The 5,540-nt window shown below is 35.0% G+C and overlaps 1 non-coding gene across 1 annotated transcript; it reads left to right on the top strand.

Annotated features, from left to right (window-relative positions):
- Positions 1 to 1,189: 1,189 nt before the first annotated feature.
- LOC148566767 (small nucleolar RNA R71) lies at positions 1,190 to 1,297 on the top strand. The gene has a single exon (XR_015881506.1). It is a non-coding gene; the product is annotated as a small nucleolar RNA R71 (small nucleolar RNA).
- Positions 1,298 to 5,540: the final 4,243 nt, after the last annotated feature.

The raw sequence follows: 5,540 nt of genomic DNA, 5'->3' as shown, positions 1-5,540 counted from the left end.
CTGACCCCAGGTCACACAGAGCCTTCTCAAAGGTCATGGTGCCTATGTTACAGGGAATTAGAAATTTACCAGGATCCTATTTCTTTTGAGACAAAGTGTGCTGAACCCAGATATTTAGTTCATTAATAAGCAATGGAGGCTCATCCTCCCAAGTCTCATTACCAAATAGCTTAGCATTTAGCTTCATGATTGCTCCTAAATACTGGGCAACTTGCCCTTGAATAATGTCTTCATCTTCTTCAGAAGATGAATAGTCATCAGAGCTCATGAATGGTGAAAAGAGGTTCAATGGAATCTCTATGGTCTCTAGATGAGCCTCAGATTCCTTTGGTTCCTCAAAGGGAAACTCCTTATTGGTCACTGAACATCCCAGGAGGTCTTCCTCACTAGGATTCACGTCCTCCTCCTCCTCTTTGGGTTCGGCCACACCAAGTAAGGTTATGGCCTTGCACTCTCTTTTTGGATTCTCTTCTGTATTACTTGGGAGAGTACTAGGAGGAGTTTCAGTGACTCTTTTACTCAGCTGGCCCACTTGTACCTCTAAATTTCTTACGGAGGACCTTGTTTCATTCATGAAACTTAGAGTGGCCTTAGATAGATCAGAGACTATATTTGCTAAGCTAGATAGATTCTACTCAGAATTCTCTGTCTGTTGCTGAGTGGATGATGGAAAAGGTTTGCTATTGCTAAACTTGTTTCTTCCACCATTGTTAAAGCCTTGTTGAGGCTTTTGTTGATCCTTCCATGAGAAATTTGGATGATTTCTCCATGAGGGATTATAGGTGTTTCCATAGGGTTCACCCATGTAATTCACCTCTGCTATTGCAGGGTTCTCAGGATCATAAGCTTCTTCTTCAGAAGATGCCTCTTTAGTACTGTTGGATGCGGCTTGCAATCCATTCAGACTCTGAGAAATCATATTGACTTGCTGAGTCAATATTTTGTTCTGAGCCAATATGGCATTCAGAGCATCAATTGCAAGAACTCCCTTCCTCTGAGGCGTCCCATTACTCACAGGGTTCCTTTTAGAAGTGTACATGAATTGGTTATTTGCAACCATGTCAATGAGTTTCTGAGCTTCTGTAGGCGTTTTCTTTAGGTGAATGGATCCACCTGCAGAATGGTCCAATGACATCTTTGATAATTCAGACAGACCATCATAGAATATATCCAGGATGGTCCATTCTGAAAGCATGTCAGAAGGACACTTTTTGGTCAGTTGCTTGTATCTCTCCCAAGCTTCATAGAGGGATTCACCTTCTTTCTGTTTGAAGGTTTGAACATCCACTCTAAGCTTGCTAAGCTTTTGAGGAGGAAAGAACTTGGCTAAGAAAGCCGTGACCAGCTTATCCAAAGAGTTCAGGCTATCTTTAGGTTGAGAGTCCAACCATATTCTAGCTCTGTCTCTTACAGCAAACGGGAAAAGCATGAGCTTGTAGACCTCGGGATCAACCCCATTGGTCTTAACAGTATCGCAGACTGCAAGAATTCAGTTAAGAACTGAAAAGGATCTTCTGATGGAAGTCCATGAAACTTGCAATTCTGTTGCATCAGAGAAACTAATTGAGGCTTTAGCTCAAAATTGTTTGCTCCAATGGCAGGGATTGAGACGCTTCTTCCATGTAAGTTGGAATTTGGTGCAGTAAAGTCACCAAGCATCTTCCTTGCATTGTTATTATTTTCGGCCATGTCTCCTTCTTTTTCGAAAATTTCTGTCAGATTTTCTCCAGAGAGTTGTGCTTTAGCTTTCCTTAGCTTCCTCTTCAGAGTTCTTTCAGGTTCAGGATCAGCTTCAACAAGAATGTTCTTATCCTTGTTCCTGCTCATATGAAAAAGAAGAGAACACAAAAAAAATATGGAATCCTCTATGTCACAATATAGAAATTCCTTATATGAGTATAAGAATAGAAGAATGGGAGAGGGAAAAGATAAGAATTCGAACACAGAGGATAAGAGTGGGTTCGAATTTTTGAGTGAAAGAGAAGTGTTAGTAGATAAATAAATAATTAGAAGGAGATGAGAGAGGGAAGAATTCGAAAATTAAACAAAATAAAATAAAAATATTTTTTTAATTTAAAATTAAAGTTAAAATTCAAAAATAAACTAAAAATGAAATTAAATTAAATTAAAATTTAAAACAATTAGTAAATTAAAAAGGAATTTTGAAAAAGAGGTTAGTAATTTTTGAAAATTAGAGAGAGAGAATTAGTTAGGTAGTTTTGAAAAAGAGAATAATTAAACAAAAAGATAAGATTAATTGAAAAAGATTTGAAAATCAATTTTGAAAAGATAAGAGGTTAGAAAAGATTTTGAAATTGATTTTGAAAAAGATGTGATTGACATTGAAAAAGATATGATTGAAAATCATTTTGAAAAAGATTTGAATTGAAAATTAAAAAGATTTGATTTTTTTGAAATTAAAGTTGATTACTTGACTAACAAGAAACAAAAAGATATTATTTTAAAATTTAAAGATTGAACCTTTCTTATTAGGCAAGTAACAAACTAAAATATTTTGAATCAATCACATTAATTGTTAGTAAAGATTTTGAAATTATGAAATGAAATTAAGAAAAAGATTTTGAAAATCATTTTAAAATTTTCGAAAATCATAAAAAAAATGAAAAAGATTTAATTTTTGAAAAAGATTTGAAAAAGATAGAATTTTTAAATTGAAAATTTGATTTGACTCATAAGAAACAACTAAATTTTGAAAATTTTTTTTTGAAAAAGTCAACTCAAATATTTGAAATTTATGAGAAGAATAAGGGAAAGATATATTTTTTTTTATTTTTGAATTTTTTAATGAAGAGAGAGAAAAACACAAAAAAGACACAAGACATAAAAATTATGAATCAAAACAAGAAAAATATGCAAGAACACTTTGAATGTCAAGATGAACACTAAGAACACTTTGAATGTCAAGATGAACATCAAGAACATGTTTTTGAAAATTTTTAAGAAAAGAAAAACATGCAAGACACCAAACTTAAAAATTTTTTAATGTTGAGACACTAATAAATTGAAAATGCATATGAGAAATAAGAAAAGATACAAAACAAGAAAAATTAAAGATCAAACATAGAAAATCATCAAGAACAACTTGAAGATCATGAAGAACACATGCATGAGTATTCAAAATTTTAAAGAAAAATTAAAAGCATGCAATTGACACCAAACTTACAATTTAACACTAGACTCAAACAAGAAACATCATATTATTTTTTTGATTTTATGATTTTATAATTTTTTTTGGATTTTTCGAAAATAAAAATAATAAAAACAAAAAGCTTAAAATTAAAATAAAATTACCTAATCTGAGCAACAAGATGAACCGTCAGTTGTCCAAACTCGAACAATCCCCGGCAACGGCGCCAAAAACTTGGTGCACAAAATCGTGATCGTTCATTCCTTGGTAACAGCATTAAAGTCTTAATACGCACGTTCATAATCTTAGTTCTTTGTCACAAATTCGCACAACTAACCAGCAAGTGCACTGGGTCGTCCAAGTAATAAACCTTACGTGAGTAAGGGTCGATCCCACGGAGATTGTCGGCTTGAAGCAAGCTATGGTCACCTTGTAAATCTCAGTCAGGCGGATTTAAATGGTTATGGTGAATTGATAATTAAAATACAATTAAAATATAAAATAGGATAGAGATACTTATGCAATTCATTGGTGAGAATTTCAGATAAGCGTATAGAGATGCTTTTGTTTCTTCTGAACCTCTGCTTTCATGCTATCTTCATCCAGTCATTCCTACTCCTTTCCATGGCAAGCTTTATGTAGGGCATCACCGTTGTCAATGGCTACTTCCCGTCCTCTCAGTGAAAATGGTCCAAAATGCACTGTCACCGCACGGCTAATCATCTGTCGGTTCTCGATCATACTGGAATAGGATTCAGTAATCCTTTTGCGTCTGTCACTACGCCCAGCACTCGCGAGTTTGAAGCTCGTCACAGCCATCCCTTCCCAGATCCTACTCGGAATACCACAGACAAGGTTTAGACTTTCTGGATCTCAAGAATGGCCGCCAATAATTCTAGCCTATACCGTGAAGACTCTGATCTCACGATCAGGAGGCTAAGAGATATGCATTCAAGCTTGCTTTCATGTAGAACGGAAGTGTTTGTCAGGCACGCGTTCATAAGTGAGAATGGTGATGAGCGTCACATAATCATCACATTCATCATGTTCTTGTGTGCGAATGAATATCTTAGATAAGAAATAGGCTTGAGTTGAATAGAAAAACAATAGTACTTTGCATTAATTCATGAGGAAGAGCAGAGCTCCACACCTTAATCTATGGTGTGTAGAAACTCTACCGTTTGAAAATACATAAGAACAAGGTCCAGGCATGGCCGAGAGGCCAGCCTCCAAAACATGATCAAAGGATCAAAAGATAATCCCAAAGAAGGTTCAAAGATGTAAATACAATAGTAAAAAGTCCTATTTATACTAAACTAGTTACTAGGGTTTACAGAAATGAGTAAATGATGCAGAAATCCACTTCCGGGCCCACTTGGTGTGTGCTTGGACTGAGCATTGAAGCTTTCACGTGTAGAGGTCTTCCTTGGAGTTGAACGCCAGTTTATAACTTGTTTCTGGCGTTTAACTCTACTTTGCAACCTGTTTATGGCGTTTAACTCCAGAATAGGGCAGAAAGCTGGCGTTGAACGCCAGTTTGCGTCATCTAAACTCGGGCAAAGTATAAACTATTATATATTTTTAGAAAGCCCTAGATGTCTACTTTCTAACGCAATTAAGAGCGTGCCATTTGAACTTTTGTAGCTCCAGAAAATCCACTTTGAGTGCAGGGAGGTCAGAATCCAACAGCATCTGCAGTCCTTCTTCAGCCTCTGAATCTGATTTTTGCTCAAGTCCCTCAATTTCAGTCAGAAAGTACCTGAAATCACAGAAAAACATACAATCTCATAGTAAAGTCCAGAAATATGATTTTTATTTAAAAACTAATAAAAATATATTAAAAACTAACTAAATCATACTGAAAACTATGTAAAAACAATGCCAAAAAGCATATAAATTATCCGCTCATCAAACACCAATTATTTATTTTGCTCAAAAATAATGTTTGTCATCACTAATTAATTTGGTTAATTTCTTAACTCAACAATCTCTCCCTTGATGACAAACATGATTTAAGCAATAATCAAAAAGGAAATTAATTTGAGTAAGGTATGGAAACTCCCTTTGATTTTTGTCATTTGCTTTTATGTTGCTCCCCCTTTCCTTTTCAAGATTAGCTCCCCTTGGATTTATGCTTTCCTCTTTGTTCCTGTTTTTCATTGTTCTTAAAGAGGGCACAATAAAGAGCTACATACATTTATCTTGGCTAAGGGATATCAAATAAGCAACATCACATAATCATAGTAGCTGCAGCAATGCCAAAAAATCCTAGGACATATTTCCTATTCCTATATTTATCTTCCTATATTTATCATATTCCCCCTTTTGTCATCAAGGGCGGATAATAGGCATGATCAGCAAAAACAAAGTCTTGTATCCTACAGAAAAGAGT

Source organism: Arachis ipaensis, chromosome B4, assembly GCF_059453495.1.
Source record: "Arachis ipaensis isolate K30076 ecotype BB chromosome B4, ASM5945349v1, whole genome shotgun sequence".
NCBI lineage: Eukaryota > Viridiplantae > Streptophyta > Magnoliopsida > Fabales > Fabaceae > Arachis > Arachis ipaensis.
Note: the sequence above shows the minus strand (reverse complement) of the source record. Positions and strands in the feature narration are given on the sequence as shown.